We start from the raw sequence: 22,284 nt of genomic DNA, 5'->3' as shown, positions 1-22,284 counted from the left end.
CAGGCTCCAAGTGCTCGCCCACTCACATTCAGCCATCTGCCCAAGGCAGGAGTCCGGGAGGTCCTCATAAAGGGCTCCCGCTTCCTCCGTGGTTTTGCTGGACAGGCCAGGTTGTTATTGAGATTAGCTTTCCTTTTCTCCTTCTCTCCTGGAGAAGCGGGGATTCTCCATGCTCCAAACAACAGTAGGGCCCTGCCCCAGCAAACCCCTCCACTGCCAGCAAGAAATATTGCAAGAATCCAGCACCGATTTTAATTATGCATGACTATCTACCCTGCAGGGAGGGACAGGAGGAAGCTGGCTCCTCTGAAGACTTTCTCAAGTGGTAGAGGATTGGATACCTGTAGGCTTCTGAAGGTCTGGAATCTGAGCCACTTCTTGATTTGGGCAGACACAGAGTACTTAGAATAACAGAATATATATCTATCTGTCTATCTGTCTGTCTATCTATCTATTTATCTATTCATTCATTTGTTTGTTTAGCTATTTATTTAGTTATTTAGTTAGTTTTTTCAAGATAAGGTTTCTCTGTGTAACCACTCTGGCTGTCCAGAAACTCACTTTGTAGACCAGGTCGCCTCAAACTTACAAAGTTTTACCTGCCTCTCCCTCCTGAGTGCAGGTATTAAAGGCGCGCTCCACAACCACCCAGCCAAAATATTTATTTTTGAGTTATTGCATAACAAAATTAACTGGACAAGTGAGAAGTTTATTATTATTATTATTATTATTGTTATTATTATTATTATCATTATCATCATCATCATCATAATCATTATCATCACCATTATTATTAATTTTTGACAGAGTCCAGCTAAGTTGCCCAAGCTGGTTTTTATCTCATCAAGCAGGCCTTGAGCTTCACATCAAAGAGCCTCCCATCTCAGCTTTGGTCGCGGCTGAGGTCTGGTCAACAAGATAGTTTGATGGTCTTGTAGTGTCCTTTGCTCTCTTTCCAGGGCAGAGGTGGTGGCCTAGCTCATGATCTCGTGTCCAGTAGAAACTGACATGGGCTTCCTGGCACAGTGGCAGAGTAGGACCATGCTGTAGCATGTGATAGCCCATGTTGGAGCTGTTATTTACAAGACCAGGATCCTTGAAGGCCCAAGGGTTCCAGAGCATCCTAAATGCCCTTCCACAGCAAAAACTGGCCACAGCAGCCGAGAGCTGGGCTCAGTATGTCACATCCCTTCATTTTATGCTATCCAAATCCCATTAGCCGGAACAGTGTCCCACAAGTGACACCCCTGTTAAACATAAAATGCTATTTGAAAGGTACCTGTGTTTGTCTGTGGAGTGCCTGAGCTGAGGAGCACTTAGCAATTCTACCTCACAGAAAGAAGGAAACTGGGAGAGAGAGAGCTCTCTCCTTGCCCAGAATCTCACAGTAGGTGAGCTGTGAACTGCCCAACAGTATCTAGTCCCCGGTGTCCTTCCTGGGATAGGCAGTCTCTCTCGTGTAGGCCAGACCAGGGATCTGTAAAAGTGACCCTTCCAACAGAAATGAAAGTAGAATTTTGCATGACTACGCCAGGTCTGGCATCCCAAAGGACCATAGTGGGTGACTTAAACCACGGATATTTGTTACTTTGGTGCCCTGAGGCCAGAGGTTTGAAAAGATGTTGGCACAGTGGATACTTTCAGGAGGCATCTGTTCCCTGCCTCTCCCATAGTGTACTGGCAAGTGATCACCTTCTCTGACTGGCAGACGTGTGGCTCTGGTATCTGGCTTTCTGACCTCTTGCAAGCTGCTCTTTGCCGTGGCTATATCTAAATCTCCCCTTTGAATGAGCACGACAGGAACATTAGACTAGAAACTATCCTACTTCTGCACGGCCCCTTGTAACCAGGAAATAGACAAGGTCCCTGTTCCGGAACAAGTTCACCTTTTCAGGAAATGGAGTAGGAACACGAGCCTCTGAGGCTGAGGGAGACACATTTCAGCCTGACACAGCCTCAGCCTTGCATCCTCTTGTTTATCTCAGACAACCTTTACAAACCAGAGTCTCTTAAATACAAAATGGGTTCCTTAGAAGGCTAGAAGGAATGATCAGGGCTTTAAGTAAATTAAGTAATGGGCAGCAACACTTTACCATCTCCATGCAGCTGGCTGTGCCTCCAAGTGCTGTTGCTGGAAAGACCAATCGTCTCTGATGGTTGGACTGGGGTGGACAGCAAAAGGATCTGGGGGGAGAGGTTTTTGGTCCAGAGCCTCACACTGGCATGTTTGGGGTGGGAGCTTTATTAGCATTGTCCCTTTCCTTGCTAGGAACTCTAAGGGCAGGGCTGTAAGTACAGTGTGGATAACAGTAGTGACCACTAAGTGAGGCTTAGGCCCTGTTCACACAGGGAAGCAGGGACTGGATGCCTTCTTTACCTGTGTAATGGTTGCCATCATTACAGGGTTTCCCTGTAGGGCAGTGCTGATGCCCAGTGCAGATGAGTCAGGGCCGTTTCCCCACCCAAGTGGGCTACTGGCCTTTGAAGTTCCCACTGGTCCCATTGTCTCTCTCAGAATGCTCTCCAATGGGAAGTGCCCAGTGCAGTTTGCTGTCACTGTTTCAGCCCCTGTCCCCAGGGTAAGGCTATCAGAGTTGCACTCTGAGTCCCTTTGTTCTGTTCTATGTCATTGGCTTCATTGTGGCCTCTCTCCCCCAGGCCTCTGCTCCTCCCTCTCCTTGTGTAATTAAAGGGAAAAGGTTCTGCATTCATTTACCTTATACTTTATCAAATAACAGCGAGATGAATTAAGAGGTCCATATTTCTATTTCAAGGTTCATGGGCTTTGGCAAACTGCAAGTTGTGCTCTTAAAACCTGCCGCATCAGCAGGAAGTCTCTGCTCTGCACACAGCCCTCTTCCCCCACCCTTCCTCTTTGCAACCCCCTGTGCAATTTCTAAACTGATGAGCTGCTTAGCTGCACGGACAACAGAAGAATGATGCAGAGGGCCGCCAGCTCCTCAGCCCTCCTCCCTTCTCTCTCCCCTTCTATTCCTCCTCCCCTCTCTCATTCCTTCCCTCCATCCCTTCTTCCTGGAAGACTGCCAGGCTCTTGACTCAACTCACATGAGTGTAACAATTCATCCAATGCCTACCAGGTACAGAGGACTATAACAGGTGCCACAGGGGAAGCAGAAGTGGTACTGACAGAACACTCTGCATTCATAATGTTGCCAAGTCCACACAGGAAGCCGCTGGTATACGTTTACTCCTGTGAGCTGTGCCCCTCCATGGTGCAGGAATGGAAGCTGAAACACATTAGACCCCGAGGGGTCAAAGATTCCCCTAGTATATTAGGGACCCTATATCAGAATCAGAGTTTTAAATGCATAAAACAAGATCTATGGGGACACAGAGGCAGCAAAGGACACTAAAATTCAATCTTCGAAGTTCAAAAGGAAGTCTGATATGACATATGTGCGTCTCTGCTAAGCATTAGGCAAGCTTCCACTATTGTAATTTGAAAGGGATGACTCCTTTAAACAAAGGACCAGGAAACTATGATCTTGATTATTTCCCAGTTTTGTAAATAAAGTTTTACTGGAACAGGGTCTTGAGAACATTCATTTGTCCAAGGCTACTTTTGAATTAGGACAGCAATTGCCACAGGACCTACAATGCTCTTTGGGTCTTTGTAGGGAAAGTGTCCTGGCCCCTGTTGAATTGAATATTTGAGTTATCTGCAGCAACTTAAATGGAGTAGACAAGCTACTGTGCTCTCTTACAGGTGACATTAGTCTCAAGTATCGACAGAGCACTATGATTTACTGCCCCACTGTGATTGAAGACTAACATCATCCTTTTAAGGTCATGAACCCCTAGAATTAGACCCATGATGTTGGTGAATATGGAAGCCAAGGGCTTTGGGATCCAGCGTTTGTTCTACAACCCCTTAGTCTCTGGTTCTGAGATTCTCACAGTCTAGTGGAGCACACACACACAGTCACACCTGTACACACTCACATACACAAATATGTACACATTCAGACACACATGTACAGAAATGCACACTCACATATGTACATATTCACACATACATGCATTCAGATAGAGACATACTTGCACATTCAAATGTATACACACACACCCTCACACACACACCATATACTCACACACACATACTCACACATACTCGAAGAGAATGACAACCATTATCTACTGCTAACACAAAGAGAAAGAGCAAGTTGGAGCTCTGGGGGAGGTGACGGCGACCAATCACTTATATTCAATAAGCTTAGGGCCACCACGTGTGTTGTTGAGTCACAAAGCCTGCTTAAAACAGGGACTTTGGTGGCACTGAAGTCAACACAGAGATGATCTCCAGTCTGGAAACCACCTGGAGCATGCGGATGGGCCTGTGTTTGGGCTCAGATTCAGTAGACGCCCCTCAAGGTGTGAACATTGCTTTTGAGATTAAAAAAAAAAAAAAAAGAAAACCCTTAGAGGGTCATTGGCTGAGTGACTCTGGGATAGAGAGGATTGAAGGGGGAAAGTGTTCCACAGTCTCATTCTGTCAACCTCTCCCTGGCCCCTTTATTTACATCTTACTCCCAGCAGACATGTCTAACTGAGTGATTATATACTTTAAGCCAATATCTCTTGTCTGGGCACCTCAGCAATACCAGAGTCAGGAGAACTTTAGTGCTAGCTCTGTGATCTCGCTACAGGCCTTGGGTTGCTTTGACTGTCTGACCTCCATTAACCTACCTATGAGGGAAGAATCATAAATATACCTGCCACCAACTTCATACATTTGAGAGGAGTCCGAGAAGACAGGAGATGGGGAAGAGTAATGGGAAAAGTGGTTTCTGAGATGGGGAGGAAGCAGAGCGCTCTGGAGTTTGTGCAACTCATGCTGATTTATAGCAGAGGTGGCCTGGAGTAAGACCTCAAAAGATGGAAGGAGTTCAGGAGGCCATTACTTAGCTGGACCCAGTACAGACATCACTGTGGACCGATGCACAAAGACTGAGGAGACTAAAAAGCCCGTGTCATTTTGCTCTTTCCCAGAGGAGCTGAGACACTCACCACACTCCCTGCTGAGATCTCAGAGTCAGCTGGGAACCATTGTTATGAGAATATGTTTATTATTATCGTCCTCATCAACATTATTATCATTATTAATAATACAGTGTTTGGAGCATTTATGCACATTAATTTTAAACAAGCATGTGCAGTGGCAAGATCTGATGCTGCTACCAATAAACAGCCATCATGTGGATCTTTAATTTACATAAAATCATTTATGTTAATTTAATTAGTCCTTTGTTTACAACTGGAGCTCACTCACCACTAGATTGTGAGATGTGCCTAACTGTGGCACACTGTGGAGCTGGAGCCTGGTTACTCCACATACACTGTGTAGAGATGTTCCTCCTACCGACAGAGAAGACCACCCCTTCTTCTGTGAGAGGACACATTCAGTGCAGAAGGTCTGTACTTACAATTTATCCCTTTCATGAAAATTATGCTAGGACCTGGAGAGATGACTCCAGTTAGTAAAATACTTGACATGCAAGCATGAGGACCTGAATTCGATACCTAGTACCCACATAGAAAAAAAAACACCTGTGCAATTCTGTAATCCCAGTGTGGGGGAGGTGGAGATGCAAGGATTCCAGAGCCTTGCTGGCAAGTCCATCTAACCAAATCAGCAAGCTTTACGTTCAGTGGAAGATGATCTAAAACAGATGGACATCGATTGAAGAACTGAAGAAGACCTCCACATTGACCTCTGACCTGCACACACAGGTGCACACATCTGTGCACCTAGGCACATACATACCACACATGCTAAGGGCTAGCTTATTATTAACAAAGCCTTAGGACCTGACCTGCTATCAGACATTCTCTTAAATAGTATCCTTACATAAGAAAAATTAATATGTGAATACTTGGAATGCCCTGTGTAACCAGAAATAAGTGAATGAAAGAATGAATGAGTGAATGAGTGAACTTTAAGTCACTCCCCCTGATACCTTGTAGTAGCCCAGGAGATGGGACTGCTCAGCTCTATTTTGCAGAAGAAGTTGAGCAGGTAGGGAATGGAAACATCATTGTACCATGAGCCCACAGTTTGTCCTGTTGATTGTATCACAGATTTACAGCCTAACCTTGTCTCGACCTTTACCTTGGTCAATGTGTCCCCCAACTCTTAACTTCAGCTTTTCTATTTCTCCATCTGTGATGCTGGAAGAAGAATCTGTGTCCTTCTAATCTGATGGGCAGAAATAAAAAAAAATGAGATTGTGGAGGGGGGATGTGCAGGGTGCTGGGGATTGTAAGGTGGTGTTGTCAGACTTGCCTTGGGAAACCTTGAAAAATTGAATGGAAACCATAGGCCCATTCATCTCCTTTTAACAGCCCCATGTCATCTGGCCTGGTCTTTTCCATTCCTGTTCTGTCCAATCCTGACAACATAATTTAGTTCCAGGGATCCTGACGAGAATGTAGTAGACTGATATTTCCACGGCTCAGCCCTTGATTAATATGGTCAGGGCAGTGGCCAGTGAGGATGAGGAGCCAGGCAGGTCTGTGCTCTCCCGTGCTTCCCCTCCAGGGCTCGCCAGGGACATTGCTTTACCAATCCCTGCAGGTTCTGCTCATCTTCTTTTCAGTTCTGGCCCAGACTGCTCCAAATCCCTTTGTTGGCACATTTGCTTTTCCCACTGTCCAGCCATCCATTCTGCACATCCCGTGTTGCCTTTGCCTGGGTAACGGCCGGCGTGGTAAAAGTACTCCTGCCCCGGAAGAGGCCAATTACAGGAAAACGAAACCTAATGGTCGTGCAAGCCATTGCCCAAAGCATGGGGTAACCACGTGGAAGTGATACAGGAACAATGGAAGGGAATCCCACACTGCTTGGGGAGGAAAAGAGGTCCCTATGAAAAGGCAATATCGAGGAGGCCTTCTGAGGTTCAGGAGAGTTCCCCAGGTGAAGTGCCCCAGCAGAATGAGGACAGGGCTTGGGGGTCCAGCAGTGACCACAGATATGAGGGTTTAGGGGTGACACAAGGTCTGGTGTGGGTGACTCTGTATGTGAGATGGGCAGAGCTTGGAGCAGAGCATGCAGAGGTGAGATAACAGACCAGACCCCGTGGGGTGCAGCTGTGGCGCGTGATTCTCCTCTCGCACCTGGCAGCACATCTGTCTCAGGAGGTAAAGGGAACAGATGCTAAAGGACAGGTGTCCCCATCTTCATCCCAGTCCAGGAGAAGGAAGAGAACCTTCACATCATACCTGGTTGAGGAGCACTCAAGGGGGGTGTCCTCTGTCATCTGTGCAAATAGGGGCTGGAATGTGTACTCTGCCAGTCCCCTGGGGACAGTTTTTCCTTTTTTTCTTCTTGTGGACTTGAAAAAAACTAGACAAACGTTTCACTAGAAACTCCTAGAAACCATTAGATATATTCAGTGCCTCCCACCCCCATTTTCCAGGTCATGGAGGAAGAGTGGTCACCAGTGGTGACATTTCCAGCCCCACCTAACAGCACTTGTATCGGGGCCTCTTTTCCATGGGTGTCAAGATTTATTGTTCCTCAAAATCAAATATTGGCCTTGGCTTTTTATCCTTTCAAGTCGATGGAGCCCGGTTTGTCAGCTGATATCTACTTCTTGTTTCCCCTGCTCTAAGCTGGATGGCTCAGACCCAGGTCACAGGCTGGACCACAGAGGTGGTCTGGGTGTAGTCTCTTCATTTGACATTTGCAGTTGGAGTGTTCCTACAGCCTGTGTGGCTTTCAGGAGCAGGCTTTCTTCTGTGACTTCAGAAGCCCTACAAGAAAGGTCTGTCCTCCAAAGACACCCCCACTTTTTCTTCATTGAGAAACATTTCTGCTTGTGGATATCCAGTGCCAAAGTTCTGGGACAGCCCAGGATGCTGAGAAACATGCTGTCCTCCTCATCCACCTCAACATATCATGGCCATGTTGCTACGATCCAAACGTCAGACGACACGATGCAAGAAAGAAAGGGTAACTGCGGAGATGTCGGAGCGTTAAGTTGAAGCTGTTAACTTGACACGAACAGAAAGCTACTTGAGAAGACAGAACTACAATGGAAGATTTGAGCAGATCTGATTTGCCCATGGTCATGTCTGTGAGGTATTTTCTTAATACTTAGTTGATGTAGGAAGATCTAGCCTACTGTGGGCGGTACTGTCCCTAGGCTGATGGGTCTGGGCCATGTAAGAGAAGTAGCAGAGCAAGCGGGGGTGGGGGGATACAGTAAACAGCATTCCTCTGTGGTTTCTGCTTAGACCTTCCACCTTGAGGTTCTGCCTTGGCTCCACTTAATGATAACTTATTGCTTGTAAGGTAAAAATAAACCCTTTCCTCTCCAAGTTGCTTTTGCTCATGGTGTTTATTACGGCAACACTACACTAGAATACCTTGTCTCCCACCTTTTCCCACCTCCAAGTATTGCCATCACAATACAACTCTCTCAAGGAACAAACCCACATATAAGGTCAGAGCCCCTATAGATACCATCATCTCCGGAGATGCTGCTGTAGAACCTCCAGAGGACTTCAATAATCACAGTGCTTTTCAGTCTGTTGAAGTTGATGGTCAGTCAAGATTGCCATCCTGTCAGGCCAAGAGGGTAATAGGCTTGCATTGATGAAGGCTGCTCGTCACTGAAGTACTGTTGACCAATGCTCCGAGCTTCTGGGAGGACCTAGAATGAGGGGCAAGAATCTGCCTACCTCAGTGTGAATGGCTGTCTTTCGACACTAGCTTTGTCAACCTGGGGAGGTTCTTTCTATGCATTCCCTCCATGCCTACTTCCCTTATTGGCCTACGAGGTTGTTATAGCAGTATTTATAACATAATCCACTTCAGGTACATGATCAACACCAGGCACGGAGTCAGTGTTCCAGGTAGGTATTGTTCATGCTCAATCATACATGACTCTTTCCCTTGCAGTCACATGGGGCATGGAAGCATCCAGGCCACCTCTCCTGGAGGCTGTGTGGACCAAGTGCCAGGCTTAGGCCAATGAATTGCAAGAGGAATAGTAGTGAGTGATTTTATTATCTGTCAACCTGCTGGGTCTAAGAGAGGCTCAATAGCGAGAATGGCATCTCTCTGGAGTCTCTGTGGCAGTTTCAGGAAGTGGTCCCCAGGAGCACGAGTGAAGGAGCTTGCTTTCATCACTGGGGACAGGCATCGTCATGTCTCCTATGGAGTCAGCCAAGAAACCAAGACAGAGGGAGAACCAGTCTCCTCTCTTTTTGAGCTAGATTGTCCATCTGCCCATGGGTCCTGGGATGGGTTCTGCTTCCTAGACATTCAGTCTTGAGCTGATTTGCCTCCCATCCCCAGCATTCATGTCTCTGCAGCTTCCTGACAGTTGGTATCAGATAACATATTCTCAGCCTCCATAACTTCATGAGTCAATTCCCATCATAGCCCTGCTGTTGTATGTCTATGTCTGTCCTGGAGGCTGTTGCTCGGCAGAGCCCCGACTAAAGCAGATGGTGTAAAGTCCTTGCTCCACTCTCCCATCTCTTTTGAAGCCCCCCCCCCCCGCCACTGGGGAGGTGACATGCTGCTGATGGTACGGTCTGTATGGTGGTGAACTGGCTGGGTCACTGCACATGGTCACTCTCACCATGGAGAGGGGCAGGATCTGCAGGGGATGTATGAGCAGGAAGCAAATCTGTGCTGGGTTAAGTTGCTAAGGTTGGTCAACTGTGATTACTGCAGGCCAGCTTGGGCTCACCACGGCTCCTTGTCATTGCTGCTATAGACAAGGAGAAAGCCTGGGTGACCCCACCTCATCCAGAGAAGTTCCTGGGCTGTGGCCTTGACTGTCTCAAGCTAACTTTACTATAGATTCTCTTCTGGTTTACCTTGGCTGAGGATGTAACTTTAACCTCTTCCTTTGTCTTTGTTCCTGCAGCTCTCTGTGTCCTCTGCCCGAGGGATTCCATAGAGTGTGTGTGTGTGTGTGTGTGTGTGTGTGTGTGTGTAGTAACGTTTGTGTCATTCCTCATGGAATGACCCATTGTGCTTTGTTTTGTTTATTTGTTTGTTCGTTTGTTCTATATAGAATCAATTTCTCACTGTACTAGAATCAAGTTGGCTAGCTAACTAGCCAGAGAGCCACAGGGATCCACTTGTCTTTGCCTCCTCAGCGTTGTGATAACAGGCATACGTCACCATGCTCAGCTTTTAAAAACATTTTAACTCCATCAAATGGTTGTTTTCTTAGTGTCTAAGTTAACTACCTGATGCCTGTGGTGCAGGAAAATGGCCCCATGTAACAAGGATGCTTCTGCATTCAGCATCCTCATTCAGCCTCCATTTAGAAACCCATGATCATAGTTACTAAGTGCCACTGGGCACTTTCTTTGCTGCCTTGGAGCTTCTCTGGCACAGCCCTGTATGACTCCTCTATGGTTGGTTCACAGTGTGGCCTGCGCCCCATCAACACTGACAGACGAGAATAAGTGGGGCTGAAGAAAGATGTGGCCAGCCTTGCATGTTGTGACTATCAGGCTATGAGCTATTCCCATCATGTGCCTGCTAAGGAAACCTGTGCTTGCCTGGGTGCGATTGCTAGCACCCCAGCAATTGTTAGCAGGTAACATCCAACCCAGGGAAGTCCTAGGAAGCCAGGGCTCTGAGGAATGCACTGGAGGGCCGCTGCTCTGGCCCAGGCTCTTTTTCAGAATAGCAGATGCCTACAATCAACCCAGAATTGTAAAGGCAAAGACCACTGCCTGACACCTTTCATCTGCCCTTGAGTCTGTGTGGTTACCTACTGTTGAGTGAACTTTCTAGGTGACGTACCAATGTGTTTGTGACTTTCTATGTGGAGGGGACCTTGAAACGACTGAGGGGATGGTGACACAGAGGGTGTGGGCCTCAGCCTGTGACAGCAGCCCTGACATGTTACCTAAGCTTGAATCCCCACTCTACCTCATCTCAGCTTTGGAGCCCTTGTAGGTGACAAGTTCCTTAATCTCTTAGCCTCAGTCCTCATCTGTGATAGAATGAAGAGTAAACCCCCATCTGGTCTTCTGGGGAGCCTGACGTGATGATTCCAAGAGGGTGTTCAGTGCTCCATGGGTCTCAGTCAGGCCCTGTGATGTCACTGTCCACATCAGCCAGGCCCTGTGATGTCACTGTCCACATCAGCCAGACCCCGTGATGTCACTGTCCACATCAGCCAGGCCCCGTGATGTCACTGTCCACATCAACCAGGCCCCGTGATGTCACTGTCCACATCAGCCAGGCCCCGTGATGTCACTGTCCACATTTCCACCCTCTACAAAGCCACAAGATCACGCGTGTGCTATGTGAAGCAGCTGTCACGTTAATCATCTTTATTGACTATTGGAAAGGGCTGGGCAGTGAGAGAAAGCACCCCTTATAGCAGAAGACACACACTTTGCTTCTCTTTGTTTCACAAGTCTTACTGGGTCTCCATGGCACAAGAAAACAGGCTCCTCCTCCTGGAAGCCAATCCCAACTCCTCAGGTGATGCACAAGTGTGTTCTCTACACAGGACCAGCTATCACTGCAAGGAAACGGATGGCTGTGAACCGTCGTCTGTCTGTCAAACATCTGTCTTTCCCCACAAGGGCAAAGAACTGAATTGTTTCATTCTCTTACTAGTGCTGAGCACGGTGCCTGGCACAAAGCTAAATCTCAGTCAATATTTGAATGACTAAACAATGTCAGATTCTGTGTTTCGTCCCCTGCTGTGCCAGGTGTGAGTCTGAGAAAGTCTTACGCATGGTCCTGGACTTACCTCTGCAGGACTGTCCGGATTCTTGTTGCAGAAAGGAGACAGAATGTTCTAGAAGCAAAAGCGTTCATGAGTGCAAAGTAAGGTCCAGCAAGCGTTCGTAACTCTTTCATCGTCCTCCAGCAGCCAACTGTGGCTCCAGCCTGGTTTTGATGATGTGAAGCTGCCTCTTCAACCTGCTCTTCACTACATCTCCAGTAGATTGCAGTGATTCTGGACCCTATATTCGGGGTTTTTGTCTTGCTGGGTCTTGGCAGAGTTGCTCCAGGCTGCACAGAACTTCAGGCCAGCACATTTTATTTATTTTATTTTTGCAGAGAGGAGACTGTCTGTGTAAACCATTGGAACCACTCAAAATCATGTGAGCACCATCTCACTGGCTCAGTGCCCTGCAATCCTGTGATGGGAACACTTCCCTAGCTGGTGGGGGCACTCCCTCCACCAGACTGTCGGGCTAACACTGCACACCCGGTTAGGCTTCTGGGTGATGCTCGATGGAAGAATGATTGGAGCTCATTGCATCACTGGTCCACTTCTGGAGTCAGCAGGTAGGGCTAGGCTGTACAGACAATCTCTGAACAGAGGCAAGAATGGAAACAGGGGATCCACACAAAGAGGTTTAAGCCCAACATTAGATGTGGACAATCAAGCTGACCCATCTTGGACAGAAGGAAGTCCCTTTGAGGAGCTGAGATGTGGGTCTCACGGCAGGACCCTCTGTTGGTTTAGATCTCAAGGCGGAGTTTTGCTGAGACCTAGCAGCCTGCCTCTGCACTGGCATCTCAGGGGACTCTGGTGCTGGGGTTCCACAGGTCATACTTTGAGAAACGTTGCTTCTTTGGTCACTCATTCTGAGATGAGGTCTGCACAGGGCTGTCTTGCTCGACGGCTGTTATTGCCATAGGTCTGCAGATAGAAGGAGGGTGGCGGGAGGCAATGACAGAGTAGCCTCCATGAGCCTTTGATCTGACAGCTCCTGGAGTCCCCTCAGCAGCCTCTTGCTTACCGTGCCACTATCAGATCTCTGATGTGGAGAGATCCTGGTAATGAGGTTCTATTAACGGAACTGGATCCTGACTCTCAGAACTCAATGTTCAGAATAAACAACGGAGCAGAATCCTATTAAAAAAAGGCTTCCAACATGGACAAATTAAGCCCTTGGGAAAGCTGTACAAAGAATACATTTTCCAGTGTCGAATCAAGATCAATAGAAAAAACAAATAATTTCAAGTGAGAGTTGTCATAATGACACTCGGGTTCGGGCAGGGGTTGTGCACATTATTCTGGCCTGAGGATATCCCAGCTTATCTAATGAGAGTGCAGGGGTGAGGCTGGTCCTGGGTGGCAGGGGTGCAGAGACTCCCAGGTGGTGCAGCCTGACTGACATTGAGTCTCATTTGTCTCTGTCAAGGCTCTCCTTGCTGTGAAGCTATTAGGCTTGTTGTGTGCCACAGAGCTTGCTGCGGTTGGGCCAGCTCTGGAGAAGCAAAAGAAGCCAAAAGGGAGAGATCCACATACAACCAGGAGATCGCCTATGCAACTTACCCCCAAGCTGTGGAGATCCCCAGCCATCTGCTCAGATCCCCGATTCTCTGCAGCTCTCCCGACTTGCCATTCGCTTTTAGACTCACGTCTGCAGCACCCAGTGTCTGGAGTCAGTAAAATTCTTATCCGTCACGCCACGCTGACTAGGAGGGAGTCTTTCTTTTAGAAACCTCTGCTGAATTCTTTCCTGCTCTTCCTAATTCTTGACAACCTGAAAATCACCCTTGTCTGTCCCCAGAGTGCCAGGCAGGATTCTGAGCTGACACACACCCTCTCCTGTTCCCCTGAGTGGATGTCCCAGTGATTCTGGCAATCTCGTTGAGTCACTGAATCAGGGAATCCCTCTCCTACCAGGGACCCTTTGGTTTAGTTCAGCTACTCCTGTGGTCTCTGAGTCATACCCCACCAAACAAGTCATTTCCATTAGAATTCTGGAAGACCAGGATGGTCTAGACCCAGGTCTCAGATGGCAGAGACTCTAGTTTTACTTGGCTGCTCTCACTAGTAGATAAGGAGACAGTAAGAGGGAACATTGACATTAGAACACAGTGGCCACGGCCCCTGATTGGGACCGACCTGCTGTCCTATTGTGCATGGGTGATGTGTCTGAGGTTTCCCTCCATGTAGTACAGCTCATGCCACATGTCCCAGAGGTATGTGTACCTTTAGACTGAGTCACAGCTCCCAGCTGCATCCTTCCCCACTTTCTAGCTGGAAAACAAGTGATTGGCTTAGACCTGAGCATCAAGTGAACCCTTGCCTTCTGCCTCTGCTCTCATTCAGATGGAAAGGTGTAGGGTGGATTGTGGGAAGGCAGACCTGGATAGGTGCTGGGGATGGCCATTTGGAAAGCCCCAAGAAGTCCCCGAGCTGCCTATAGCCCTGGCTGTCCTGAGGCACACACCATGGCAAGGATTTAAAATGCTTTGCCTCTTCCAGAAACTCACAGTAGAGTTAGTGCTGTGGCGTGCTAAGAGGACAGAAACAAAGTTCCTCAGAGGGTAGAGTGAAGCTTTGGGCAATGAGGAGGGAAGCTGGACAAATCAGAGGGATGGAACTCCGCGGTTGCACGCTGGCGGTCTCCTAAGAACAAGGAGAGGCAAGAAAACATGTTTTCTGACTCCGTCTCTCTTCCTCCTTGTGGGTCTTACCATATGATATCCTACACTTTCTTGAGACTTTGACAGATAGAAGGCCAACATCAAATGTGGCTCTTAACCTTGCATAAGAACTGTAAGCCCAAAGAAACTTCTCTTGGTTCTAACTTTTTCTATCTCTGGTTTTGTGTCACTATCAATGCAAGTTGGTTAAAACACTCACTGTCTGCTCTGGGGCTCAGGGTGTCCTGAGACACCCCTACCTCCTTGTCTGGGCATTACTGTCATGAGTAGGTTATTCATTAAAGTCTCGGAGATGTCCAGGAGTAACTTTTATTTCTTGCAATGTACAACGCATACTGGACAGTGGATACCTTTTCTTGTCCCCGCATGGTTCTTGCTGATTTACAATATTTATGCCACCTACAGTGCAGTTACCTATAAGCAGTGTGACCAGTGGGTTCCCCATTCCAGAACTTTGGAATAGGATGAAACCTGGTGGGGAGGAATCTGGGATCTAAATCCCTGTCAGATAGCCAGACCCACACACTCACTGGGACCTACCTCAGCTATTTAAGTCACAGCCACTTCATTTCTCTGTGTTCAGAGACAGCTAGAGCTGGGCAAGGTTGCTTATCTTAACCTTGTTAGTGAGACTCAGGGATGGAAATGGGACTGGTGACATAGCTCATGGGTTAGAGTGTGAGTCTAGCATGCATGAACCCCCAGCACTATAAACCCAGCATGGTGCATGCATGTGTGACTTAGAACCTCTGTCTCGAAATCCATCCACCAACCTAATATGCCTGCAGGAATGGAAACAATTGTAATGCTACGAGCCGGAGGACAGTGAAGGCCACACAGTGCAGCTGGAAAGAATGAGGGAGGTGCTTGTGCACTGACAGGGAGGGCTTCCCAAGCATGTGCTGGGCCAGCAAAGAAAGGCACCAAGCATGAGCTCCAGAGCCCAGCACATGCTAGGCAAGAACTTTACCCAAGCCCCTTTAAGAAACATTTTTTTTGTTTTGTTTTGAGATAAGATCCTACTGAGCAGCCCAGGCTGGCCTTGAACTTACTCTGTTGCTCGTGCAGATCTTGAACCCCTGCTTCAGCCTCTCTAGGGATCACAGACATGCACCATCAGAGTCAATGGAAAAGTTAAATGAAGAGGGGGAGCCTATTTTGGCATTTGTATTTACAAGCAAATATGCACACACCTGTACACAGACATACGTTGGACATCGTGGAATCGGCAGAAAGAGAGCAAGCTGTAGGTACAGAATCTCTGAATTCTATGTCCGTCCCTTGCTGATTTGTAACTCAGAGAAAACAATCTGACCCATGCACTCTTCAGTCTGCTCATCCAGAAAATATGGTAATTATATTTCAATCTCCAGAAATTATGGAGGGAAGTCAGCAACGAATTAAGTCACATGAGCAGGGCTTCTGAGCGGTTGGCTGGCCCCTAGCTGGGGCAGAATAAGGGAGCTGTTATTTTTTTAACCATGGCGCATCTCTTCTGGTTCACACTTCTCCACATCTCAAACCAACGACGGAAGTGTAGCTTTCCATTCAACCCTTTGTGTTAGGGTATGGCGGTTTAATCAGAAATGCGTTTTCTGTCTGGTAGCACACGTCCTGATGACCTGGTTTAAGAGGGGAGACGTTTAGGTGCGATCAGCTGGGTCGTTATCTACGGTAGTACTTCCTGGGGCTCCTTGGTCTGGGTTGAGGCCTGGCAGGCAGTTAGAAGATTCTTCACAGCTGGCCCTCTTGGCTTCCCCAGGGAGAGGCTACTGGGGGAGAGATCGAGGGGCCTGCTGCCTTATCGGGAGGCCTGGCATTTTATAAGCAGTGAGTACTCATGTTTACTCACGCTTTTGCTAGCGTTGCTGGGTTGCAGGCGGCAGACACTAACACTGGCTAACTTCAGCGAAAAGGAATTTATTGGCAGGATGTTGGGAGCTTGGAGAATTGACAGGAACTTAGAGGAGTAGACTTGGTGAGGGTGGGAGCCTGGGCCTTTCTGAACACCTAGGTCAGTAGTGTGAGCACCACAGACAGCAGGGAGCAAGTGATCTGTATGCTGCTGCTGGTGAGCTCCAGCAGTCTCTGTCTCTGGATTCCGTGGCTTTTTATCACTCTCCTTGCTTCTCTGTCACCTTTCCGGGCTTGATGAATTTCCTGCCGTAAAACTTTGCAGACAAGTGGCTAGGTCATTGCTTCCACTGTGGATGTAGCTGTAGATCCTAGCATCCTTTACTGTAGGATTCTGTAATGCAAGGTCCCAGCATCCTCAGAAGTTGGACACAGACACATGAATGTATGGGTCAGTTACATGTCACCTGGGAAACAGGTGGCAGGCAGTGTCATAGAATAGTGTCAAGGTACTTCTGTGTAGGTGGCAGGATGCTAGAGTAGCTGCAGTCGCAGCCACCAGTTGGAAGAATGACCATGCTGTGCCCAGCATGGAAGCAAGGTAGCATCCTGAATATAGTCACATGGGCTGGTGTCCTGATGACTATTCAGCTAAGATCACAGTTATGGCTTGGCTGGCTTGCTGCTGCCCATCTGCCATTCTTCCCATTGGGCCTGTGATCTTTCTCACCTTCAATGGAATAAATCCATGCCTACTCCAAACTGGCTAAGCTGGATTCTGTTGCTGGCAACCCAGAAGCTTGGCTGACATTCTGCGTGACTTTCAGCAGATGTGCGCTCCCGGAAGAGAGGTCGAGGCACGTTCTTGTTCCCCAGTGGGACCCAGGAGACATGGGGAGTTGGAGTTGGCCCTTTGGCTTTCACAATGGGAGGCAGAATTCTAGAATTCCCCGCCACCAGGACCACACACAGTGGGGAAGAGGCAAATTCCAGAAGGCAGGCAGGCTACTGTTAAATGAGGAGTGTGGGAGCACAGTTAGCGAAACAGGACACATGTGCACTAACCAACCTCTCTACATCCAAGCAAATAGCATGTATGCGTTATATGAAGGAATAGCTGTTCCATTCATGCGCCCCACAAGCACGCTGCAAGCCGGGTGCGTGGAGACACTGGGAAGACGAGCTAAACCTTGGAGGAGGGCTGAGGGGTGGGGCAAAGAGAACAGGAAGATGGGGTAGAAGAGAGTAGTGGAGTGTCCGTGGGAAGACATAAGTTTGGGAGAGAGCTGAAGGCCAGGCCAGTTTGGAGGTAAGGACTTGAATGTCATATCAATATGGATCATTGGAAGTGTTCCTTCGGGGGAGGCTTGTCGTTAGGCTGGTCTCTGAGAAGGCTGGATGATGGCGAGAAGCGTGACCAGTGGCTGGAGAGGAGGATACAATGCATGAGGGAAGTCTAAAGCAGGGCCGCAGCCTGGGAGCCCCCCACACCAATGGCCTGACCTTGAGCTCGTAGACTCTCAACTAAGGATCTGCTAGTAGTTCTCAAACTGTGGGCTGAGATCCCTTTGGGGGTCAAATGACCCTGTCACAGTGGGCCTAAGACCATAGGAAAGCAGGAATATTTGCAGCACAGTTCATAACAGAAGTAAAGTTACTGTTCTGAAGTAGCAATGAAAATGATGGTTGAGGGTCACCACACCATGAGGCGCTACGTTAAAGGGTTGCAGCATTAAGAAGGCTGAGAACCACTGTGCTACAGGAAGCCCTGAGGGTAGGCTTGTGTCTAGTATTTGGGTCTTTGGTTTGAAGGAGGTGGGAACCTCTGTGGCCACTCCCAGCTCTGCCCAGCTTGCTAGAGGAATGGTTTGTCCTTTTCTTTCCACTCACAGTGACTTCCAGTGGTGCTCTGTGAAATCTCCAGGGTTTTCCCAGGAGAGGCTCCTCAAGGTCTGCCTTACATATCTTATAAGAGGTCCTGCCAGTAAGGTCCATGTTAAGAAAAAAAAAATCAATGGATAAGTTTTATGAGTTCTCATGTGGTTCCCTAGGTGACTGACGTGGCCTGGTTTGCCACATACAAGTTCCATTTTATATAAGCAAGTCCCTTATTGAAACTCCCATGCCCCAGATAAGTTAGAAAATCGCCACCTATATTTTAACAAACTGTTCTTTAAAAGACAGGCTAGGGTCTTGGAAAAGCCATGGGTGTGGACTGAACTGCTGAAGTGGTGGCCTCTGAAGGAGATGGGCCAGAGACCTACAAGGGAGGCAACTGGGGAAGCAGCAAGAGAAGCGAGTCTAGGTAGTTTAGGAGATTAGCGCAGGCCTAGCAAATCTGTGAGTCTGACTTTCTGGGACTGTCCACCGGGACTGGGAACACTGGTCTGGTGTCAGGCTCACGCTGGACTACATCCCACAGAGAACCGTGACACCATCTACTGAGTCCCACAGCAATTCAGCCTTACCGACAGGCACAAGGCCAGAGATGTTCGAGGATGATGCCGTGGCTCCTCGGAGCTCGTGGGGTTCAGGCTTCTCCATTCTGTCCCACCAGTCTTGGTCATTTCATCCTGGAACTCCAGCTCCAGCTATAGTGACCCTCCTGGGGGGGGGGGGTGCCAAGGCTGTGGCAAGAATGGAAGCAAAGTCTGGAGGAGAAGACGGCAAAGCTTACGGCCGTCCTCATTCTTGCAGACACGAGCCGCTCCCCACTGGCCAGGCCTGCCGCAGTGCCCCCTCTTGAAGAGAGGCTGGGAAATGGTGCGGTTCAGCTGACTGGAACCAATTCAGGAAAGAAAAAAAAATAAGTGGCTCTGTTTGGACAGTTAGCAGAGTCCTCAGGAGGGTCTTAGAGGCTTTTTAAATACACTGGCCATCCTATCACATGACACTAGCTTATGTCTCGCGTCTCCTGGGTCCCCCATGCCATAGACGCTAGGTTTGGCGTGAGCCACACTGCTGCGGTGTCACCAACAGGCTGCCGGAAGCCCCGTTTCTTTTCTCTTCCCAACAAAGCCAGATGGCAGGCAGTGTGACTCCATCTCCAGCAAGGTCCAGGGGACTTTGTCCCCTCCCTGCCTGGAAGACTGTGCCCCCCTCCCGATGCACTTCCTGTGGCCCACAGCCCAGCCTCACTGTGTGTGAGAGCTGCCCTTCCTCCTCCCGTGCAAGCCCAGAGCCCAGAGCGAGGCAGCCCATCTGGTTCTGTTTCATTTCATGTTACTCATCAGGATATGTTTGCCAGGAGTTATTTGATGTTCAGGAAGAATTCCGAAGCTTTTGAAAAGAGGTAAATAAAATCCTTTATCCCCCAAAGAGTCGTGAAATTGTGTTTTGCTCAGGAGGTGGCAGGCAGCCATGTGAGGTCTGGCGGCCCTTGCCTAGCCAGGCACCGGGGCTGGGATTCCATGACTTCTTCTCCCCACTTCTCAAAGCCTTTCCTGATGCTCTCTGGGGATTTCCGAATTTGGGAACAAATGAGGGCTGCCTGTGGGGACAGCCCAGCCTGTCTCCTGCTCTTCAGCCAAGAAAGCTTTTAGGGAGCGCTCCTCCTGGTCCTTAGCCCTGTCACACCGCAGTCATGCATGCAAATGAGCTCCAGAGGGGGAGGGGCCGGCGCTGAATTCCCTGCTACAGAACAACCTGTGAAGGTGACAGAGGGCCTGGGTTGGGGGAGCTCACTCCATCTGCTAGGGTCTTGAAACCACAAAAACAAAGGAGGTGACATTCCTCCAAGCTCCTTCTGTGAAAGGCGACAGACATCATGGATGCTGGGATACTCCGAAGGAGCCATGGAGCTCCTCAGGAAGAGGAAGCTGTTCTACACAGGTCCCATCTCCTCTGGCATCACTGTCTCCTGTGTGTCACACAGTCTCCTCCTCCTGCCCTCAACCTGCAACTTCCCAGAGAGGTTGTAGCGGAATGTTACCACCGTTTTCCCTGGCCAAGTTTCCAAGGGCTAGATCCCCAGGTTCCTTTAACCCCTGGCTGGACCCCGCTCTACCTTGCTGTGTGCTAGATAGAACACAGCTGCCCTTGGCAATCCTGGTGAGGAGGGACAGACATCTGGGTGACTGATGGCTCCTTGGGCAGAGCCGTGTGTTCACTGGGCCCCTGACCATGCCCCGATTCTAGGTTACTTCCTCCCACATAAGCAGCCAGGTAGAGGGGTGTGGGCTCACCCCTGTATTTCTTCATCTGTTCTCCCTGCTCACAGGAATGCCAGAGGGCTCCTCCACAGCCTATAGCAGTGGTATCTCAAATCCTGCAATTTGTGAAGCTTCCCATCCAGGGCATCCCTCGTGACAGCTTACCGCTGTGACTATTAAACATTGATCAGTCAAATTTAACATCGCCTCTTCCCTTTGATATCCTCAACTGTTCTCTGTAGAAGACAACAAGCCGCTTTCCGCAGCTCCCTATGAGGGGGACTTCAAAGCCTTTTCCACCAATCCCTCAGTTCTGCAGCTCTGGGATCCTGCCAGCGAGACTGTCAAGAGGAGAGTTTAGGCATCCTCCGTCAGCTGTATATTTGGGACTCAGACCTGAGCCAGTCCTGAGAGGAGATTCTGGGGTGATCTGTGCATAAGTGCGAAGACAAGGGCATCTTAATTTTTTTCTAGAAATCTGTGGGTCACGAAAAAGAATTTAAATTCAAGGCAGGAGATCTGGGTCTATATTTTTGCCGAACCAGGTGTTTATCCCTGAAATGCCCCTGGCCAGCTCTGGCTCCTCAGGAAAGTTCTGGATCCTTATCTGTTAAATGGATGTCATTATACTTACCTCTCAGCAAAGTCCCTGAGCAGGAGGTGTGGGTACCTGGCCATTACGGTACAAGACACCATTCTGTCCTCTCTTGGGACCACACGGAGCAGACATATCCCTGGAGAGGAGAGCTTCAGTGACCTAGTATGACAGGCAGCTCTGAACTCCTGTAAGCTGGGCACTTGACAATCACAGCTGGCAGTCTGATCGTCTGCCATTAATTTCCCTCACACAGTTCGCCAGGGGCTTGTACTTTATTATACCTACGCTAATCACCATAGCTACCATTTATGGAACATGTCCCATGGATCAAGGCCAGAGCAAAGTGATTGACCAGTGTCACCTCACATCAGCCCGACGTGTACCTCGAAGATAGGATTCCTCGTGGGATCTATTTCTGCATGAGAGTCTTCCTGAGTAACAGAGTCTACCTCATGTTAATGGCCACCTGGGGCTTGAAGCCAGATCAGTGGGGTTGAAAACCAGCTCTAGCCTCTGTCTTCTAGCTGCGGTGACATACTCTAAAAGGCACATGGTGCCGTATCTCAGTGCCTTGGGGGTCTCTGCAGTGGAAGATGTCACGGTACAGAGAGATAGAACACAGAATAGCTAAAAACATCTGTTCTATTTCATACACCAATTTTTGAGTAGCCATGCACAGTATAACACCAGTTACAAGGTCATGGCCCCAGGTTCTTTGTGGCCCCAGCCTTAAGAGAACAGATCATGGAGTCTCTGTCCTCCAGACCCCTGTGGCCTCTAGCCCTCTGAACTGCTGGGGTTGCTAGGAAATGGACCTGTTACCTCCTTTATGCGGAAGTTTATCCTGGGAGATGCCACTTGTAATGAAATGAGGTCTGAGTTTGGAGGACACCAGAATCTCTTTTCTATTCCTGGAACATCCCGAGAGATACCCCAGAAGCCTGGGTCACTGGCTCCACTGCCACCCTCTGGCGTCGCGCAGACTGCATCTCCTCCTTTGCCAGAGATTTCAGAGCAGCATTTTTGCCCAGTGCTCCTTTTTCTAGGTCACATGGCTGCAGCCTCTCTCTTTAAAACTTCCCTGGGAGCATGTCTCTGCTGTCTCTAATTGTGCAGGATAGTGGGATACGGAGACTGGGAGAGAAGGGAGAGGATGCCACACACCCACGGGAGAGCTGCTGGACCAAGCAGAGGCACAGTGCCTGGCTGCAGAAGGGAAGGGAGGAAGGACCAGGGAGATGAGTGACTGGGGTCCTCCC

General features: G+C 48.8%; 1 long non-coding RNA gene across 3 annotated transcripts; it reads right to left on the bottom strand.

Moving 5' to 3' along the window:
- Positions 1 to 11,300: 11,300 nt before the first annotated feature.
- On the bottom strand, positions 11,301 to 19,673 carry LOC125391893 (uncharacterized). 3 transcript variants are annotated; one of them, XR_015001283.2, is made up of 3 exons: positions 18,745 to 19,673; positions 14,249 to 17,284; positions 11,301 to 13,444 (listed from the first exon to the last, which is right to left on the bottom strand). It is a non-coding gene; the product is annotated as an uncharacterized LOC125391893 (long non-coding RNA). The 3 variants fall into 3 exon arrangements; XR_007229312.3 differs by having other exon boundaries at positions 11,301 to 14,384; positions 15,616 to 17,284; positions 18,745 to 19,666; XR_015737866.1 differs by having other exon boundaries at positions 11,301 to 17,284.
- Between the last annotated feature and the right edge of the window lie 2,611 nt (positions 19,674 to 22,284).

Source organism: Myodes glareolus, chromosome 5 (genome assembly GCF_982192425.1).
Source record: "Myodes glareolus chromosome 5, mMyoGla1.1, whole genome shotgun sequence".
Lineage (NCBI taxonomy): Eukaryota > Metazoa > Chordata > Mammalia > Rodentia > Cricetidae > Myodes > Myodes glareolus.
This window is presented reverse-complemented; position numbering and strand designations above follow the sequence as displayed.